At 45.9% G+C, this 22,488-nt stretch overlaps 1 protein-coding gene across 1 annotated transcript in view; it reads right to left on the bottom strand.

The window, feature by feature from the left end:
• Positions 1–12,134, bottom strand: part of NPY2R (neuropeptide Y receptor Y2) — a 134,821-nt gene extending 122,687 nt beyond the window's left edge. Inside the window, exon 1 of the mRNA XM_085641704.1 lies at positions 11,426–12,134. The gene's annotated coding sequence lies outside the window, so the exon portion shown is untranslated. The remainder of the gene's footprint in view (positions 1–11,425) is intronic.
• Between the last annotated feature and the right edge of the window lie 10,354 nt (positions 12,135–22,488).

Genomic DNA, 22,488 nt, shown 5'->3' with positions numbered 1-22,488 from the left:
CATCTTTTAGTGAAGTTGGTTTTAACATTCAGTGTTTGAAAATACCACTTTTAGAAATTAGGTATTTCTTGCCTAACTATCCAAGCCTGCCTCTACTAGGTTGTGTATTCCATGTCTGGTTTCTGAGTGACAGGGGCTGGGGGGCTTCAGGAGACAGGGTGAGTCAGCACAAGGCTGAATAGACATATCTCCATGAGGAGTGGTGGGAGGAGTAACACCTGGGCCTGAATAGGGCTGTGCCTGCCTTCCACAATGCTGGCTCCACCTCCTGTGGTGTGTCTGATGACCCTGGCCCACACTGTCAAAGGAAAGAAGGAGTCCTGTAAACAAAGTGCTCCAGGACTGCACAGAACTGGTTTGGACTCTTCCTTCAGAGATAAAGGACTTTGGTGTATAAAAGGGGGGACCCAGACCCCAGAACTTTAGATCACTTCTGGGAATCAAGGCGACCCTTTGCTGAGGAGAAGAACCAGGAAGCTGAAGGAGGAGACTACCCCTGTGCTGTGTGTTTGGGGGTTGGTTGCTTCATTGCCAAAGAAGGGAGAAGAGGAATGAGTGTGCTTTTCATCAACTTGAAGAAGAATCTCCAAGGGCTTGAACTTTGAGCTTGCCTCCTGCCTGAAGTCTCAGGGATACAAGACTTCACCACCCAGCTCCCCCCTGAATTCCCTTGCTGGGAATTGAAGTGCTTTCTATTGTGCTGGGCCTTTTGAAAGACTGTGTGTCGCTGGGAGCTGGAAGCGCGACTCAACGACGAGAAGCGTGTCGCCACCGCAGCAGTTGCTGTCGCATCACCAAGGAAGCCTGTCGCCGCTGCCGCTGTAGCCATCACATCGCCGAAGCGTGGTGCATCACCGGAGAAGCGTGCCGCTGCCGCAGAGGTTGCCGTTGCATCACCGGAGAAGCGTGTCACAGGGCCTGTCGCGGCTCCAAAGATCATTGAGTCGCCGTTGGGCGTGCATGCATCGCATCAATGTTGTCGCATCATAACCAAGACTCCATTTTGTGGCATCGCACCGGAGAGAAGTATCACATCGACGCACCATCTTGTCACATCGTACCGGAGAGCAGTAAAAAACCGACGCATCACCTCCCCACACAGTAAGGAAGCGAGCATCAACTCCCCTGCACAGCAGTAAGGAACCGACACATCCACTCCCCTGAGTGTACGGAACCGACGCATCACCTTCCCTGGAACCCTTTTGTTTGAATTGCATTACGCATCCAAGGTACTTTGAGAGTAAAATGTCGCATTTACAATCTTAAGAGAACTGAGCTATTTCTTACCATTTTAAAGTCTATTTTTGAGTACAGTATTGTGGATTTTTGTCGTTTGGTCTACTTATTTTTATAATACAACCTATGTGGTGTCCATAAGTAGTGTTGTCACTGTATTACTGTATGTGTTCACAAATGCTTTACACTCTGCCTCTGAGAGTGTAGCCCCTTACCCTGACTAGACGCAAGGGTCCCTATTTGGTCAAAGGTACCTACCTCTGCCCACTAGAGACCCCCAAATCTAACAATGCTACTCTTACAATTTCCCCTGTTAAATGTGGTGACATTTGGGCTATCTGAGGGTAATTGACCATTGCAGGCTCTGAGTCTGTGCCCTGACACAAGTCTCATCATTTGAGCAACTGAACTGACGGACCGCTTTCTAAAAGGGGGATATTATTTGCCATGTCTTCTTCTTCGAAGACATTTTCAAGACCCACAACTGGCTCAAATTTGCAATTTAGGTCACCCCCCACAATTACCATTGCCCTCGAGTCAATTGGAGCTAAAAAAAGATCAAGCTGATCTAGCACCAAAGATTCCTTGGTAGATGGACTTGGTCTATTATAGATATTTAATAGATATATTTCAGTTTTATCCCATGTACAAATCTTCACACCAACTATATCCTGCAATGAAATGTACAACTAGATTATATTAATACCAAGGGTGATTTTTACCCCTATAACAAGGCCACCGAAGGGCCTACCTCTAACTGAGAGGATAGCATTAACACTATATGTTTTGTACCCAACCTTATGGGGGGTTTCTAGAGCCCAGGCCTCTTGCAAAATACATATATTGCTTTGTTCTATATACTCCTGCCATTCTGCATCCCTTAGGTTCCTTTTCAGCCCCCCAATATTCCATGAAGTGAGTCGTATTTCCAGTTGCTCTTTTTACCTTGTTCTCAGATTCAGTATAGTATCCAGTTGTTCTTTTTCTCTTATTCCCAGATTCAGTACAGTGTCCAACTCAGTCTGAGTTTCATGAACTACATGGGGTTCAGTGACCAAATCGAGGGGGAATATTATATTTTTGTGAAACAACGGATATGACTCAGATACGACCACTTGTTCGCTGGGCCCGACACCAATGGTGTATTTAAGGACTCATGAGGTCTGGCTATGCCTTGTTTATTTAATAAGTATAGTTGATCTGTGTCGCCATTCCTCACATGAGAACCTTCTGAGCTCTCACTCGAAATACATGCATCTATGCCTGCCTTGGTTTTGAATAAGGCTAACCGATCATCAGGCATATCAGTAGGGGAAGGAGATATGGGAGCCTGAGACTTATCAAGAGAATATAATTCATGTTCTACTATGAATGATTGTCATTCCAGGGCATCTAAATCTGATAGGGCCTGAAACCTATTTGATAAAGGGGTAGGGACACAACCATGTACAATATTCCTAAATGGTGGTTTATAAAAATAACCTAGAGGAAGAGCACAAATACTGGAGCTTTGGGTAAATGTTTGCTCACTTAAACTTAATAAACAACGGACCATCTGTGGCCTGTGAAAATTAATCACTACGCAGTCGCCACCAATGCTCTTAGGGGATTGGCCAACCCACCCAACTCTGCGGACCATAAGGATCTCTTTCATATTCGATGGGCGGAATCTTTTGTATTTTTTCAACCAATCCACCTTGTTGTTACGTAGATTGGCCCAAGACTCCTTCTGGTCACCATTAAGGACAGAGACACCAGCCAAAATTAGTATGTAAGGACAAGCGGCTGGAGATAAACTCAGAACATCAGTGTTTGGTTTTGGACAGTTTTTCTTTGGGCCGTCTATAGTGACTTTATTTGGGTTACTCTATGTAATCTCCAAGAGTAACTGAATTAGCAATTAATTTCACATCTACTGGAGTTGATGAGCCCTCCCCTTCAGCAACATCAGAGTGTAATTTTACAATACTGCCACTTAGATTGTCCATACCAATATTCAACCATTCTAACTTTTCCCTTAGCAGAGTAAAGTTCTTGTCAACTAGTTCTTTAATGTGAGCTAACACAGTTTCCAGAGCAGACTCCACCGCAGAAGCAAGGGCAGAGTCCCCAATACTCTCTTGTCTTAGTAACGAAGAGGAAAACAGACCTACATCTGTCTGTGTGCTGGCAGAGTTGGTCAACGGAACTACTGGATCAGCTACGTGAGCTATTGCTTGGTCAGCGGGTTGAGTTCCTTTTGTGCTCATGGTCTTTTGAGGGCCAGCGCCCCGCTTTTGTTTGACTGGGGGTTCTCTCCCCTTAATCTCCTCTGGTGGCTTAGAGACCCGTGTTCTGGTAGCTATACTTGGCCGATTTGACCAATTTGATATAGCTATTGGAGATATTGAAGGTATGTCCAAAACTGGCACAGGAGAAGTCATGGGCATGTTTTGCCATGTAACTGGCAGAAGCGGTTGTGATAAGGCCACCAAGTTGGGGATACCTAATGATGAGCGTCTCTGTAATATTGATGGATCTGATGAAAGACGCCGCTCTGTCATTTCGATTTCATGAGACAACAGCGATTCTGCCCTAACAATAAATGCGTCTAAAGTGCCCGCTACTCCTTTGCGCTTGCTCTTGCTCTTACTCATGTTGGAAATAAGAGCCTTGAATAGTTCGGTAACCTCCACACAATATGATGATGCAGCACAAATACTAGTCTCAGACAAATAGAAAATAATACAAGTATGTGAATCAGTACCTGTAGCCTAGGTGGCATAATCTAGAGGCGATGACCAACTGTCAAGGGGATGGCCCAACCCAGCCTCTTTCGGCAGCTGACGGGCACAGACGGCCCTGCCCGGACTTTGCCTGGGTGCGGCCCAGGCACGCCCACGCGAGTCCCGGAGTGCGGGAGCCCTATCATCTATTTGAACGCCTCCTGGCGCTCTCCTCGGCATTGTCCGCGTGCGCGCCGTGAGGTTTGCAGGGAAATGCAGTTTCAGACCCCACACGCTGAAAATGTCAATCCGGCGATCCGGCGATCAGCTGTTAGCGGGCTGTTAGCTGGCAATCCAGGCACAACAAAGGTAATGTTCGAAGGCTCCTGTAATTCAAATGCTACTAGTGGGCCTGCAACACTGATTGTGCCACCCACATGAGTAGCCCTGCAGCCATGTCTCAAGCCTGCCACTGCAGTGTCTGTGTGTGCGATTTTGAACTGCCATGTTGACCTGGCAAGTGCACCCACTCACTTGCCAGGCCCAACCCTTCCCTTTTTCTACATGTCAGGCCCCCCTAAGGTAGGCCTCAAGGCAAGGGTGTAGTATACTCAAAATGTAAAAACACATTGTTCTGTGAAGGTGGTTTTTAAATTGTGTGTTTGAAAATGCCACTTTTAGAAAGTAGGCATTTTTTTCCTTTATCATTCTGTACCTCTGTTTTCCTGTGAAATCCATGTCTGGTTTAGACTGACAGTTAGGCTGTTTGTGCATTCACTCTAGACAGTCACACAAAGGGAACTGAGATGTGCCCTGCATATCCTGATTGCGCATCGCCAGGCTAATGGGTCTTCCTGAGGTATAGTGGTAGGAGGAGTTGTCACTGACACCTAAATAGGGCTTTGCCTGTCCTTACACAAAGCTGTCTCCACACCCCTGTAGTGTGTCTGTAGCCAGGTCAGGTCAAGGTAGGATCTGTGCACTACAAAGAATATCCTTTGGAGTATGCCTACTTCAAAGGCAGAAAGGGGTATAAGTGCTGGACCTGTGACACCACATGTTTAGAACACTTCTGGACTAAGAGGAGATTCTGCCAAGAAGAGCTGGAGAAGCTGAAGGAGGGAAACTGCTACTCTGCTTGTCGCTGTGTTGTGCTTGCCTGCTGCTTCTGTCTTGGAGAGTGAAAGGACTGGACTTTATTTTCATCATCCTGCTTACCAAGGTTCTCCAAGGGCTTGTGTTTGCTTGCCTCCTGGTAGGAAGTCTCAGGGCCATCAAAGACTTCACCTGCAGCCCCTGAACTCTTCTGCTGTAAGTTCTGATGTGCGAAGTGGTGTCAATTCCAGTTCTGGGCCCTTGGAGGTGGGTTTTGCTGCAAGAAAAATAGAAAATCCATACACTGATCTTCAGCACCTGTGTTTTTTTTTAATTCGAGCTTGCCATGCGATTGAAAAACCAATGCATCTCTGAAGTGTGGCCGAAGAATCGATGAAGCACCTGCCATGCGGCACATAAATCGTCGCAGCCTCAGTCCTGAGCACCGTGTCTCCGATGTCTGAGACCCCCGCTCTGGCTTCAACAAAGGCCCTGCTGTGCGGTTGAAGATTTGACGCATCACCTGCACACAGCTTGGAAAATCGAGGGCCTGTTTCATCACCACCGTATCGACCTCAGCGTGCCTGAATTTTCCATGCATCACACCTCTGCGCCAAGTCTGCATCGACGCTGGGCTTCAGTAGAGGAACCAAGGCTGTGTATCCAGAGCACCGATGCATCACCTCTCCTCGCAGGAAGAAACTGATGCAGCAGCTTCCCTCACAGTGGGAAACTGACACATTACCTCTTCTCACAGTAGGAAACTGATGCATCACCTCCCCTGCCTATCAGTAAGGAACCAAAGCATCACCTACCCTAGGAGCAAGGAACCGATGCATCACCTTCCTGAGAGTAAAAAACTGATGCATAATTTTGCTTATCGGGTGCCTCACCTCCCATGTGCCTGTTTTCATCTTTGATATTGACGTATCCCAGGTGCTTTGTGCTAAAAGTGATGCATCCACAGTTTTATATGACTGAACTATTTTAAATCTTTTAATAGTGATATCTGTGCTTGTGTATGTTGGATTTTTGTCATTTTGGTCTTATTTCATTTAAATAAAGTTTGGTTATTTTTCTTAAATGGTGTGGTGCCATTTGTAGTGTTTTCACTGTGTTACTGTGTGTTGATGTACAAATGTTTTACACATTGCCTCTGAGATAGACCTAACTGTTCATTTCAAGCTACCAAGGGGGTGAGCAGGGGTTATCTTAGCTGTAAAATCCCATTACCTTGACTAGAAGGAAGGATCCATACTTGGACTGGGTGCAAACCACTACCAACTAGACCCCCCACTTCTAACACTGTGTTACACATATGTCAGAACAAAATCATTCTCGAATACTATAACCAGTTACAATTACTAAAAAATCATTGTAATAGCAGCACTAAACATAAAACCATACATGTCAGTATTAAAAAATATTTTGCACTGCCACAAATAGAAGTCTTTCTTGCAGCCAAAGTGCCAAATGTGAAAGTGCCCAAAATATCAAATGACCCCTTTGAGGCTATATGGGGCAGGTGCAACAGTTCACAAGCAGAAAATGCTATGTTCAAATGCTGAGGGTTGAAATCAAGGGGTTCATGTGCTGCTTCGCATAAGGTGGGAACCAGAGACGCTTGTCCGACTTGAGATCAAATCCCAAGTGCAAAAGAAGCAGGAGTTCATGGTTCGAAAGTGCAAGGTGCTCAGCCGCTACTTCTGTTGGAGCAGTGACCAAGACAGTCTGGACTGGCTACCAGGTGCAAGAGTTCGTAGCCAGAAAGTGCTCAGTGCAAAGCCTAGATTGGATATTGGGAGGTCTTCTGGAGCTATCCGGTTTTGGTGTGGGTATAATCAAGATACTGGGATTATGCAATTCTCTAACTGTAGCGTTTACCACATAATGTTATAGATTTTCTGAACTTGCTATATAGGCTGCAATCTTCTGTATAATTTGAAATTGTAACCGAAAACTTTTTTTTTCTTGATGAAGCGGAACAAAAGCTACTAAATAACCACCACAAGTGGTACAATGCAGAGACAGACCCTTTGTAACCGGTCACCTTTTTGTTGTTGGATTCTGGGGTTAAACTGGTGCTAATAGGGTGAAACTCTGGCCCTCACATTAATGGTCTGTGTTCAAATGACAAGATTGTAAATTAATACTCTTGCAGGATATTCTGTATGCTTTTTACATAATTGGCCTTTCTCGTTGCCAGCGGCGGCTGGTGTTTAACGGCGGTGGGGGGGCAGGTTGTGGGTTGAGGGGAGGAGAAGGGAATGAAAAAAATGATAACACTTACCTGTTGCCGCTGCTGCCTCTCAGTCCTCTTCGCCCACTTCCAGAGCAGGAAGCAGGAAGCACCTGGCTCCAAGGCTATCCATAGTCAATCACAATGCTGCTTTGCAGCATTGTGATTGGTCTGAGCACTGTGGTTCGGTGCTCAGCCAGGGAATGGGAGGCTGGGCATGTTCTGCACCCAGTTTGTAATACAACCTGGTGCAGAACATGCACAGTACGCATGATGGTTGGCCGGCCCAAGATGGCCGGACAAAGCGTCCTGCGCACTTTGAGTGGGCAAGCCACTTCTTCCCTGCTCTGTGAGCAAAGCAGCCCTGCTCTACCCCTACCCAGCTGAGCTAGGACGGAAAAAAAATGATAACATTGAGTTATTATCATTTTATTCTTTCCTTTCTCGCCTGCTCAGTGGGGCGATGCTCCTCCGCCTTAGAGGAGGAGCCGCCTCTGCCCGTTGCACAGTTGGGTTCACCCGCCACATAATTTGGCCCTCAGTTGCTGCCTAAATCCGGCGCCTTCGGCCTCTGCTCTCTGTTCTGAAGGCCTGGAAAGGAGAGTCCCTACAAAGCAGTACAAGAGCAAACTGTTAAAGGCAGACGATTCCAGTTGTCTTGTCAGCGTGAGCCCATCTTGTTGCTACGTTAAATGTTCTTACTGTAACTGGATAAATGGCAAATCAAACCGAAAGTGTGAACCTGGACAGAGCAATGACTGTGCCTGGATGAGGTGTTTGGTTCCCTATTAAATGAGAATCCTGACTGCATTGAGAAGCATCGATCCCGTGATTGTTGCTGTACGTATTTCCAATTGACAGGAAGATAAATCAGTGCCAAGGGGAGGCTTTCGGCCCTTGACACAAAATGAACTTGCAGACAACAAATTACAATTCTCCCTGTCAATTACAGCCATGAGTGGCTTGGTTAACACCCAGTCTCGGTCTCTTGAGGATCTTTCAGAAACGTAGACAAAGAAAGAGACATCCTAGTTCCAATAATTGTTTTTGAAGAACAGTAAATATTTCACATTTGACATATATCAGAGAATTGACTTGGAGCCAGAGACATTTTATGGCATGGGCAAAGTGGGCATTTGCCCCCACCTCCAAAGAGCCCCCTGTGAATGTGAATTCTTTCTCTATCTCACTTCTGTATATGTGTGTATAACTCATGGGAATCTGCACTCGCTGTATAAAAACCTGTCTCTTGTTTCTTTATAACAGGTGATTTGAAATGACCCCATTCAAGTGTTTTAAAGACATGACAGGAGAACTCAACTGTAATATCTTATCGCAGTTGATTTCTGACGCCCCAATGCCTGATGCCGGAGCCAGCAGCAAGGAGCATAATTAAAGCACTAATGAAGGAACAACACCAAGCGCTGCTTTTCTTTCTTCTGCTCTGTTTTTCTAGCTCTATGGGAGATATTCATGGCTACATTTTTTTTTAGCATATCATTATTAAAAGCTAGAATTTTAAAACACATTTAGAGCAACTGATCCTTTTTGGGAAATAATTAGTTGCATTTACCTGATTTTTATATCTTTTTGTAACAAATATCTAACAGCTTTTTGATTTGTTTAAGTTTGAACTTGAGTTTCCATTTTTATTATTCATAATTGCAAATATACTCTCTCTTTCATATGAAAGAGCTATGCAAAAAGGATGTAAGTGGTTTGAGGAAAATGTGATGGTGTGATTATGTATTAGAAGGAATAAAGTACCCCCTGCTGTACATGATAAGGATACTACTGCAAGTTGCTTTGGAGTGCCACAACCTTATTAAGGAATTCAGCCTTAGACTTGTTTCTCTCTATGCTCATAGAACTCCTCTGTGACTAGCAGTATCCTTATAATGTACAGCAGGGGTACGTTATCCTATATATTTTCAATTTATTTCAATTATTTATTATGTTTTGGCACTCCGAAGAAGGCCACATAAACAAAATGCACAAAATACATTTACATATTCCATCATAAAAAAGAAAAGAAAACAATTACAACACTCTCCATTAAAAAGGACATACTACGACACAGTCCTCCTTATTTCATCAATAAATATCTAAAAAACCTTTAAAAAAGTTAAAAATATTGAAGCAAAACATTTCATTGGGAGGAGTATATAAAGCCTTTAAAAAAGAATTCGCATCAAGAATTCCCAATTGTAAACAAATTGATCGTAGCCACTTTAAACGCAATGAACGCAATGCAGGACAAATAAACAATACGTGAGTACAATCCTGTGCAGACATATTACAAAAATTACATAAGGGGGAAGACCCATACCATTTAGCCAAGAGAGAATTAAGCGGCAATAGATCTTGCCTCAAGAGAAACCAAAATCTCCGAATGCCGTGTGGTAAATTCCAAAATACGTAAGGTTGAACAAGCTTCCTTGAATATGTATTCAACAAAAGGACGCTTCGCCTCTTAGCTGTCATGGATTCTTTGTCCAGCATGAAGCAAAGAGTCCGGGAAGCCTGTTTCAAAAGAGATATTAGTTGGGAAGAAGAAATAGTAAAGATAGAACTCTCATCTAATTCAAGTAGTGCCACAGCCTTTCTGAAATTCCTAACGATTTGAGAGTGTTCTTTAAAACTTCCCAATAGTTCTCTCTTGAGAAGGGATCTCAGCGTCCCCATTTCTCCTCTAGCCAGGCTGGCAACCCAACGTACTAAAGCAGACAGGCCCTGTACCCAACTGCTACGTAGACCAAATTCAAGTTTAAGAGCAGCTGTAGAGCAAGCGGAATTCAGAGTGGTTAAAGACCTTAATAGTTTTCCTTCAATCATATGTAGAAAGCCCCAGTGTTTTAAGTCAACCAATTCTATTCCATATAGGAGGGTTGAAGGAATTTTTGCCGTATAAACCTCGAGTAAAAAAGCAAAGTGTCTTCTCCCTGTGGCGGAATAAAGAGCACTCAAGCTTTTGCCTTGAGACAGGGCTTTACGAGAGTTGAGAGTTATCCTATATAGCTTAACTCTTTAAGCCATAGATAACAAGTGTTAGGTAACAGAGAGCTTGAATTATCTAAAATGGGTGATAAAGTCCAAATCTGTTCCTAACAGGAGCCCTCAAAATATGTCTTGCCTGGGTCCCCAAAATCCTTCAGATGACACTACTTGGAGTATGGACATCAGGATCTAACATAGGTTTCCAGCAGAGCACCCCATAGTGACTGGAGACACTCAACACCACTGTTCTTAGATTCAAGGTTAATATTAATGTTAACATAACCGCTACTAAAATGGAATACACTGTGGCATTGGCATTTCAAATAGGCGCCCGTGATGCTGTTGAGAACGGGGTTTGGGGTCCGCTCTCTCTGAAGGTGCAGTGAGTTATTAATCTCCGTATTAGTGGCTTCCATTAGACCGATGCCAGGAAGTTCCAGCCGGATATTACCAGGGTGGTGGCGTGGAACCCTTCCAGCTCTGTATGTTGTTTATCCTGTTTTTTGTACTACGGTCTATAAAAGGATTGGTAAAATATGCGCACGAAGGCGGATTGTTCCAACCCGTGCAGCCGCCTGCGCATCGTGTTATCAAAACAGAAGCGTCAGAGTGAGCCCCAGTCAGGGTGCGCGTTTAGCATATTTGGGGAAAGCATGTGTCCCTCGGCTAACATTCACTACCCTATTCTTATTTAAACTGCTCCAATATTCTTTCTCCTCGTCATTTCTACTCCTGCCCCACGTCCTCCCCGATCCATGCCCTTTCTAGCGACCACAAACAACATGCAAGCCCGCTCCACGCCAGGATGGCATTTGTGCAGGTATCACGTGGCACCTTAGGGAGTTATTGGTTGAATTGGCGTTACCCTCTGCGCAAAATAGTATGATCTTGAGCAAATCAATTCCTCTCCTTTGCAGCCGATCTGTTCTCTACCAAAAATCGTCAGAGACTGGAGACGGTTCTGGTTGCATACCCTGGGACCTACTCATTCGATGTGCGTCATTTGGGTATTAAGGTGCCAGTGGCTTATCAACAAAGTGCTAATATATATCTGAATATATGAAACTGTTTAGCATGTACTTAAGTTTGGACTTAATTGCCATGTACACCACATGAGAGAAGGGTCAGTACTCTGGAAGTCGTGTCACAGTACCTGCTAGAGCTGCGTGTGGTCCTCGCGGCCAGCGTCGGTGGTTGGCATCCGCAGATGCGGGCCACCCCACGTCTCTGCCACAAAAGCAGCAGCTGGGATGTGGCTGCAGCTGGGCGTCCGAGTCATCGAAGAATGTACTCTCAATCCTTCCTTTAAAGTGAGCGGCAGAGGGGAGAAGTTGGCGAAAGTTGGCAGCTTGGTTCCTTAGCGCTCCTCGCACACAGGTAGGCAGAGAGGCTCTTGACGCACTGGGTCATTCACAGATATCCCCCGGTAGGTGACGCTGGTCCACACTGTTAAAGTGTTCGGAGCCCATCTACTGTCTTCTAGGCTCACACGGAGAGCCCCTGTGTCACCAGCCTCCGGCTTCACCTGCCTGCGTCTCTCTGAGAGGAGCCCCGGACGCAGCTGGAAGCAGGCGACTCATCGGATGGTAACTAAATAGCTGTAGGGAGGCTGCGGGGACTAGACAGGAGAGGGGAGGGAGTTGCTACACCCCAGCATCAGCCCTGGCGATGATCAGAGCATTTAGGGACAAAGTGTGCATTTAACCCAAAACGTTAGCCCAATGCGAATACGCAAGCAAGGTGGGCAGCGATGCCCCCAAGGACATGGCAACCCCGGCAATCACAAAAAAGAATTGCTAACTAGGTCCCATCCCGGTTACAGGCGGCGTCCTGGAGAATGCCCCACTCTCACTGCAGCCTGCGTTGCCTGCAGGCACAGAATAAGCAAGCAGCCTGGTCAGATAGCAACTGATGCACGGGCGCCCCCTCCCCGCAGTGAGCTCGTCCCATCCCCAACCACAAACCCTACCTACTGCTGCAGACAAGCACAAGGGAAGCGCCAGGAACGAACGAAGAGTCAAACTGCGCACGTGCAAGCAACGGATACCCTCCTATCCCCTGGTTTGGTAGTAAGAGCAGCTATAATTGAGGTGTAGCGGGACCCCTGGGCCGCGGTACCGCTGCACCAGCTGCACTTTTTTATAGCTGCATCTCTGGGAAGCGGAATAATGCCGCGGAGGACCTGGAAAAGATGAGCCCCTCTCTAGAAACCGAAAACCCCAGCAGCACTCTCTGCAAGGCAGACCTTTTATAGCCCCACGTGTCAGTTATTATCCAGGACACACAGTGGCAAGGCTGACTGGTAAATATTATTGTGTGTGGGTGGGGTGAGGGCCGAGGGTTATTACAGCGAGTCACAGCAGAACACGTTGTAATTGCATGGGGAAGGCTGCCAGCGGTGCTGATAACATTTTCAGAGTTGGAGTGCTGGCCTTCGACGTCACTTGACCTAAGTGCCTTGATTGCTCTTCCTGCGCAGCTGATATATACATATCAAGATATATGCACTTCCTAAACAACCCCTCTTTATTTGCCTGTGTGTTAGACAACTTGTGGGAAGCCGTGGCATTCTCCTTTCACCTGCACCCCGGAAGCGTGCCACTAGTTACAAGTACAAAATACCCTAAGCGTGCAGTGAGAAAGGAACAGTAAACGCGACTCTCCTATTACAAAAGGTTAGCTGTATTTAGTCACTCGAAGTTGCCCATCACCCGACAGTCTGAAATGAAGGTACGCCTCTTCATTGTCACTTCTCCATCTGAACTCCATCGATAATTTATGTGGTACAGCAGCGACCTATAACCCTCACTTCAGGCGCTATTTGGGTCGTAATGCCCACATAGCTCTTTGGTGCTCCTCGATGGAGCTGAAGACAGGCTAGTCACGTGTGTGTTCTGAAGACGAGTCCGAGGTTTTTGTGTGCCTGTGGTGGGAAGGGTTATATGTTTGTGCGTTTAGTGTGCGTGCACAAAAGAGTAGCTATCAATAGTGCAATAAGTGCCGTGGCACCGGGTTCCACGGTAATAGGGGACCACGTCCCAAATTAGTGGCTGTTTTTTTACTTCCAAACCAGGGAGTGTGCTTGCTGGAGAGGACAGTGTTCTGTCTACGCAACTCTGCATGCTGGCTGCACGCGAGCGGCTGTTTATATACAACGGGGGTGTTTCCAAGCCCAAGCTTGGATATGAGAAAGTGAAGTGTGCCTGTGGGTGTACCCGCGCGCACTGGTTAAGTGTGAAAGTGCCTGGACGTTGTGCGCGCGGTACTATGGATGTATATGTTCCAGCACACACGAGTGTACTCACAAAGACTGCTCTCTCAGTTCATTTTCCCTGACAATATGGATTTCGCTCGCATGCCATCGCCACCTCATTATTTATTTCGCGCTCGGTAGGAAGCTGAGGGCCGACATGCGCAAAAGGGCCGTCCGTGGCTCCTGTCAGTACTCAGCGGTCATATCTGCACGACTTCACCAGTCATTGTACAGACACGTCTCCAGTGCCGAACAGATAGAAGGCTGGAAATACATGGGGATGTCACCATTTCAATACTAGATACCCCTGGGCATTGAATGGAATAAAAAACACAACTGGCGGGTGGGGGACGGAGGGGACGGAGGGGGGTAGGGGTCTCACCAAGGGCCGTGGCTGGTGTAAGAAGGGCGTGGCTTAAAAATACCTAAGTTAAAAATCTGTGCTTAGCATAGTGTCCCACCCACCTGGTAGTTTGCTGCCTCTGTCAGATATATAATAAAACAAGTAACAATACACCTACAACAAGCCACAACAGCATTGTCAATGGTTGTTCGTTGTCTAAGATAGATATGCAACAACTATGGCTTCGTTGTATAGAGCTTTGAAAATGCTTACGTTTTGAAATGATGAGACTGAAAGAACTATAACGAGTCTCTTTGAAGTAACATCAAACGCAGTGAAGGGTGGCACTGCTGCAGAGTTAAGATTTTTTAGAACTGTTGGTGCTGAGGACTGGCAGGACCCGGCCCCACTTAAAGCCCTGGAAACCTCGATGAAAAAGACTGTGGCGCGGCTGACGTAATGCAGGGCGTGGCTTAAAAAGAGTTAAACTAAAATCTTTGATTAGCATAGTGCCGCAGACTGGTATTTTGCTACTTCTGTGATTACATCCAGAAATACAACCACTAACATTACACCTACAAGAAGCCAGGACTATTGGATGTGCCAATGGTTGTTAGGTGAATAAGAAACATAAGCAACACTGTAATCCAACTTTCCAGGGTGCCTCACATACCACTGACTCGGCCTCGAGTCTACAGGACTTTCAGATACTGGTCTGCCAGGAAGCATCCGTCTGAGGTCAAACAATGAAGGGACCAGGCGCTGTGAGTAAGTAGTGTTTTGGGAGTTTCCTTTGGTAATGACTAGGGCAGCCTCACCACACATCCCATTGATATGTACCTACATTGGCTACTTTTCTATAGAGCAAATCTAGCTACAAGGCAATGTAGTGCTGCACAGGAGCAGAGCTTAATATGTATTAAAAGAAGACAAGTGCAGGTAGCCAACATTTTTCTTAGGAAGCATGCTGCCCAGTTCCACCCCTGGCATGGGATGTTAATTGATAGGTGCTTCCATATATTGTGACTAAAGCTGTACTTTGATCATGGTTGACTACCGGGAACTTAATACATCCACTCACCTTAAACAATCAGCCACATTGCCATGTCCGTCAAAATATATGAATATGTCTTTTGAATGGTGAATTTTTAGTGCCATGCAGCCCTAGCACCATTTGGTGTGCACCAGATCAGCTTCTTCTGAATATTTGGGGCACATGTTGATGTTTGTATTCAGACCCTCAGGGATAGGGTCAACCTGTGAGCCCATTCAACCCTAGGCCTCTCTCATTAGGTGGGACCAGACTCCAGCACATTTTAGAATCTCTTCCTGGACTGTCGCATTCGAGGGGGCTGCATTCTGCTTGCATTCCAGGTAAATGGATGCATACCTCCCCCTCCCTCACCACCACAGAAAATGCTGTGGGGGATTGTAGGGGACGAGGGCAATTGGGGGTCCTTATTTGGTTTTAATCAGGGATTCAGCAGGTCGCCTGTTTGTATATTGAAACAGGCAGGCAGGACTCGTGCGAGTCTCTGGGGATGCTCAATGGATTGAACAACCCGCCCGCTCTGTATGTCCTTTCTTTTTCTGAGAATGTGCTCCTAGGCATGTAGGAAACTATACTGACATCTTTACACAGGACGTAAACAGTGAGTTATAGCCATGCTCCTTGGTTAAGTTACAGTGCTGTTCTCGAGTAAAATACTGTCACGAGCTTGGAAATGGGCCAGGTCCCCTGGGTTTGGAATCCGACAAAACAAAGCGACCAACACGTGATGGACTTCTGCACAACGTGTCAGTAATTGGGCAGAAATACAGAGCAGAGTGTGCCTGGGGAAGTGCATGTGTGTCCCGACATCGTATGTATCAACCTGTGTGTGTGTGTGTGTGTGTGTGTGTGTGTGTGGAAGAGCGAGAGAAAAAGAGAGGGAGGGAAGGGGAAAGACTAGGCAAAGGGAGAGTGAGAAAATGAAGAAAAGAGACAAGGAAACAAAAGAACAGAAGGAAAGGGAAGATGGTGCAACAAAGAGAGGGAGAAAAGACAGCATTTAGGAGGAAAAGAAGAGATAAAAAAAGGGTAACAAAGAGGGAGGAGAAAAGCAGAGTGGAAAGAAGGTGAGGTGGACAAAGAAGAGGGTTGGAAAGAGAGGGCATAACAGCGGTGAGGGGCGAAGGGAAGAGGCTGACGGAGAGAAGAGGAAAGCAAATGGTAGGAGGACAGGGACAGGGAGCAGAGAGCTGTTTTCGGAAAAAGGGGAGAAGGAGAATGACGCTCAACTTCTGACTAGCCCCGGTATACGTGAAGCAGCGTAGAGCAACAACCGACGTTACAAAGTGTCAACGACCAAAGTCATGCATTTACTATAAATGGAAAATAAAATCAGCACTGCTGCACACAGTAAGCCATCTATAATGTCCATGACTTCTGCCCAGTGGAACTTGACCTTTCAGATGAGCTTTTGCCAGAGGCGTAGCTAGAGCTTGTGGCGCCCGGGGCTATCCCTCAGATTACCGTCCCTGGGGAGGGGGGTTGCTGGGGAAAAAGGACGGCGAGCACTTGAAAGAGGTCCGAGAGACACGTAGTATCGCTGCTAATAGCTACCTCGATCGTGCAAGTTAAATGCACATACATGACACGGTCCAAGGCTACACAGTTGTAAACACCGGTGACTGGCAGTACAAAAGAGAACACACAGACTGCATGATCTATCTGGGGACTCAGAAAAACCGCATGTGACATCCATCAGAGAGCTGCGTGAATAATTACCTGGTAATCCCCTCAGCACAATGCAAACATGCACATACATGACACTGTTCAGGGATCCATCATCTACAGCTGACATCAAATGACCATTCATCATGGTCCCCCCATTAAAGCAGTGCACTTTGTGATCTGCATGGTACATGTTCTTTGTAGCAGGCACATTAACCCTCTGTGCTATCTTTCCAGGAGTCAACCCTTCCACTAGACAAAACTCAGATCTCTCTCTAGGAAGAACATTAATCACCGAAGTTATCATGACATTTTTATTGTTTCTGAAAATTGCTGGAGGCCAGGAAGGAGGCAGCAAGGTATTTTTAAACCATAATATACTTTCAAACACTATGCACCCACGCGAAATAGGTACCCAGTGCGGTCACACCGTTCGCATCGCACTAACCTGCTCAAGGTTCATGTGACCTCAGTGACAGGGTCACAGCGACTGGATCACTGTTGCTCTAGGGTGTGCTGCTTCATAGGCCTGCCCAAAAGACTGGAGATGAACTTCAGTATGGATTGTGGTGGACAGGCCTTCAAGGTTAACCCACAATTGACACTACTAGGGTACACCTGCTTGTGTTAAGACATCAAGCCTTCTAAGGTCTAGTGGTGCCTTCTAGGGTCTAGCATGGGAATGTGCTCCCTCAGTAGAGTGGTCTGGTGGACTGGTCATGAAGGCTGAACCCGGTTCCCCAGTTCCAAATTGGACAGCTCTGGCCATAGTGCCACATCCTCTCCCCCACTGAACACCATACTTGCCCACTGAAACTCGCACTGCCTTCAGCTGTAACCTAATTGTGCCCGCTATAAACACTTGGATGTGGCTCAATTCAAATTATGCACTTCATAAGAGTAATATGCTGCCTAAAAAAAAAGTAAAAGCAACCACTCATAGGGAATGCAAGATTAAGTAAAGCATGTGAAATGTAAGTAGAAACAACATGGTTGCTTTAACGATCTCTCACTCACTATTCAGAAATCAGCGAGTGGTTTTACCTGAAAAGTTAAGGACATGACTAGAGGGCGCTGAAGGGAACCGTTTCAATGTCCATTGCTTATATTCTTACAAAACGTAAGCAGTATGGTTTAAAAAGACTACATCCATAAACACAGAGCCATGGTACACATTTTGTTTTCCAATCCACCCATCAACCAGGTATTGCAGTACCTCCAGGAATGGTACACTTTCCCACCTGGGAACAACAATGCAGTTCAAAGAAAGACGAGAAAACAAAAGTAGCGCTTCACTGGCAAACTCTGTAAAGTGATGCTGATGGATTTGGATGTAAATAAAACCAATCTGGCCACTTTGCAACCACTCTGTCTTGCTTTATTTAGTTATGTATTTATTTTTCATATTTAAAACCTTCTATTTCTCTCCATCCCGCTGCACTTTGGAATAGAAAAATGTCAGAAAAAGGGCATGTCTCACAAGAGTGTTTTTCTTTTTTGGATCCATTTCACAGGGAAGCAACTAAATGAAAGAAGGAAAGAGAGGTTGTGAACCGTTGCTTCAAGTCACGGTTTTCAGTAAGTGAGCAGCAAGACAGAAAGAGAGGGAATAATAGGAAGAGAGGGGGGGACAGCTGCCAGCACAAAAAAGAAGAGGACATTGCCCGAGTCCTATTCCTTCTCTGCCCGTCCCCGAACGTCCACGAAAGCAAGCCGAGCCTTATCTGAATGCCTTTGGCCCCAAAATAGTGCCGCCTGGGGCGGACCGCCCCCACCGCCCCACCCTAGCTACGCCACTTGCTTTTGCTGCCCACATGCGACCTCCATAACGTTAGCGTCGATGGGAAGGCTCGACGCCTGCTAGGATTGGTTTGGACCCGGGCTGGGAAGGCGAAGCCAGACCCGAAAGGGGCCGGGTAGAATGCCGGCTGGAGGTGGGAGCCCACCCCCGTCTCTATTAGCATGCCGGCTGGGCCGGAGAGGGCCAGGATTGGCCCCCATAGACAAAGAGAGCACCCCCCAATCAGGGGGCAAGTTAGGAAGCGCAAGGGTCGGATAGGAAGGAGCAAACGGCCCGAGGTGAGAATAATTCCCCCACCTTGCAGGAGAGAAGACGAGGGGTATACTTCAAGAAGAAACTACGGGGCATATTTGAATATATCTCTTTACAACGAATGCGCAACGCATTCCATTATAATGCGGTCATTACAACGACTGCATTGTTACAACGCAAACCATTACATCGCAAGTCTTTACAACAATTAGCTGTAGGGGCGAGCTGGACTTAGAAATAGTATAATTTACTATTCCTACTCTAGTTTGTACAACAGCAGGGAATGTGTTGGATTGTAAATCCAACACCTTCTGCCCCCTACTTCAAGTCGTTGTAACGACTTGCGATATAATAGTTTGTGTTGTAACAACGCGGTTGTTGTAATGACCACGTTGTAATAGAATGCGTTGCAGCGCATTCATTGCAAACGATGTCTCCCGGCATATTTACAAGCCCCTATAGCCACAGAAGCGTGACTTTTCAGGACGTTGCAGCGGCACTAGGGGCTTCGCCCTATTCACAAGGCTATTGATTTTGGCGCTGAGCGGCGTAAATAAGAGGCAGTGCCAAAATTAAGACTAGGAAAAACCTGGTCTTAACCTGGCGAAACGAGGAGAAATGTTTAATTTCTCCTCGTTTTTGCTGTTTCCTTGTGTGCTGCATTGTGCAGCACACATAGAAACTAGCAAGACACCATTGATTTTTGATGTGCAGGAAGGTGTCCCTTTCTACACATAAACAATCATTTAAAAAAACATAAATGACGTATTGCAATTTCTATGTATGCTGCATCACACATAGAAGTTACAAAATGCCATTTAAAGGTTGTTTATGTAGAGGAAGGGAGACCTTCCTGCAAATAATTCCCCTCAACACAAACACCCTTGCACTATGGTGCAAAGGTGTCTGCGTTGGCGCTAAGCTGCTAAAGTTAGCACCAGCGCGGGGGGAAACACAGGGCTGCACCATGTAGCTGTAAATATGGTGCAGCCCCCCATTTCAGAAGTGTCGGAATGCAGTGTTAAGCCAGGAAGGCTAACTCTGCACTCTGTCACTTCTTAGTAAATATCTCCCTACCTATTTTACTGCCAGACTTTTCCCTGTGAATAAAATCTGGCATGGACAGGAGCCAGGGTGTTTCTTTCGCTTACTCTCTTAAGAAAGTCCTGATTGTTCTATAATTATGTTCTATGTTGCTCTTTTTTCCTGAAAGAATTATGCAGGGCTCAGGGCAGAGTTCAGGGGAATTGAGGGACAGGATACAAAGAGTTGCACACAGAGAGGGTACCTACTGATCTGTCTTCATAAACATGGGTACTCACAAATATTTTCCCTGGGGCGCCAAAGTTTACCCTGTGTTGTGACCAAGGGCCACATCGATGCCAGCAGTGTGGCGGTGTGGGCTGGAGAGGGGGAGGTTTGCCCGATGGGCGGTAAGGTGGGTGCAGAGGAAGCAAAGCATATCTATGTAGTGGCTGAATTGCACAATATGAAACCAGAAAACCTGGGATTAATCTCAGCTTCCCCACTTTACTAAAGTGTGTGATCCTAGGCAATTGTTGTATTTCACTTTGATTCCTTTTTCTTAATTATCACATACAAGAGTACCTGGAAATACATGACTTAAGTATGTGTGTTGTACAAAACCTTCTTCTGTGTTTCGATTTAATAAACTATAATGTTGTTCATATATAATAGGAGGCCAAGACACCCTAAGAGTGCACATAACAACTGACTTTGCTCTTGGTTCACCATTGGCATTGTTGTCAGGGTTGGGGGAATAATTAATGTTTCTAAGTATAGGACTGGGCAGAATTTCAATTATGACAGAGTAATTTTAGTAATTCTAGTAGATTTGCATTACTCTTTGATGCAGAATTACCAATAATTATGCAATTACTCCTCCTAAATTAATAAAGATTCATTTGTGGGGGAAAATCCCACTACAAGAACACGTGTAGTGAGCAGCTGTTTGCACTGTTATTTCTGATCTGCTGCATTTAGTGATGTTTCTTAGCACAAAATGCAACCTCCTGCCCATTTTGGATGCAAGTGTGAATTCTGCAACAAGAAAATATTGCTAAATGTTGGGAGTAAGTCTGGGGAAAATTCTACCCCATGAGCACATATAGCGAGCTCAAGTGGCTGCTCATGCCATCTATTTGTGTTCTGTCGCATTTAGCACTTTTTCCTAGCTCAAAATGCTTTCACTTTGGATGTGAAGGGGCATTTTTGATCTTCGAAATAGTGATAAACGCAGAATCACTCTTCTTGCATAATTCAGTGTAATCTCGTGGAATTCCTGGGTAGTTCTGCATAATTACTCTACATGGACTTGTGCGAGTTGTACTCGCCCCAAGTTCTAAATTAATGTTTGAAAACTATCGCTTTAAACAAATAATCTTCTCTATGCACTGATATAATCTGATGTACAAAGGAGAAATGGTTCTGCATGTAAATAAAATACACTTTTTGAATTTTGAAGAGACCTTTTAACTTTGTTCACTGCAAGATGTCTTTAAAATGAAGGTGATCCTAGAGTTAGGTGGTGTAGGAAAACCTAGTTACTTCCTTTCTTTTACTTCCATGAGCATTCAAATAAAAACTTGCCTGTTTATTAAACTTCTATTTAATTTTACTCCTGAGTTGAGTAAAGAGCAGCCCAGTGCTGGTGTTGATCAGGGGCCACATGCAACTTTTGGAACATATTGAAAGACAGGTGGAGTTCTTTCTGATGTTTCTTTCGACGTGGTGAGATTGTCGGCCCTTGCTGGGGGGGCTTGTGTGCCGGCTCGCCGCAATTTGCTTCTGAAGGATTAGAAGACAGATTCGGCCCAGAAGTCCTCGGCCCTTTGGTTGCCCTTTCAGGGTACCATGATGTTTAGTGAGGAGTTGGAGGGCAAACTGCATAGACATTTTAAGGAACAGAGGCATTCCTCCTCTTTTAAGCAGTCATCTTCTATTTCAGTTCCTTCTAAACCCAAGTCCTTCTTCCAACCCCCCTCTAGGAGGCAGTTTTCTCGTGGCCGTGGGAGATTTTCTTTTTGTAGGGGCAGGGACAAGAAGGCTAAGTCTCCACCTGCGAAGCCTGTTTCCTGACTATCTGGCAGCTGATGCCGGATTCTTGGTTGGAGGTCGGCTTCGGCACTTTCTCCTATCTTGGGTGCAATCCTATTCCGATATGTGTTTCCCATACATTGTGAGACTGCAGCATCTCATCAAATTCTCTGAGCCTCCTTCGGACTCTGGTGTCCGCCCGACTCCCTGGCTATCTTGTCTGAGCAAGAGATCAGAGCTATGTCTGGGGATCCAGGCTACGTTGGCCTGAGAACAGCTCCAATGGTTTTCACCAAGGTTGTGGCACAATTGGCGGCTTTCTTTCATCTTCAGGGTGTCCTGATTTGTCCTAACCTGGATGATTGGCTGATCCATGCTCTCTCCCGGGATCTGTTTTTGAAGGATCAGTTGGTGTATTGAGTTTTGAGGGACCATGGGCTTCTGCTGAATCTCCCCAAATGTCAGCTGGTGCCTTCCCAGGACTTGACATTCATAGGGGCTAATTTCCACGCCAATCTGAATCGGGTTTTCCTTCCTGTGTCTCGGTCGATGACCTTGTGTCCCCTTGCTCGTTGATTTCTGGAGGGGTGTTCCTTCCTGGTACATCTCTGGTTACAGCTTCTGGCTCTTATGGCTGCAACAGATTTTCTGGTGCCTTGGGCACGGTTTCATCTGCAGGCTCTTTGATGACATCTGTTGTCTCTTTGGGATCCTTAGTCTCGCAATTAGTCCCTCTAGTTCGTGCCCTGCGCTTGTGGACAGTGTCAGGCAATCTTGCCCGGGGTCTGCCTATG

Source organism: Triturus cristatus, chromosome 2_2, assembly GCF_964204655.1.
Source record: "Triturus cristatus chromosome 2_2, aTriCri1.1, whole genome shotgun sequence".
NCBI classification, from domain to species: Eukaryota; Metazoa; Chordata; class Amphibia; order Caudata; family Salamandridae; genus Triturus; species Triturus cristatus.
Note: the sequence above shows the minus strand (reverse complement) of the source record. Positions and strands in the feature narration are given on the sequence as shown.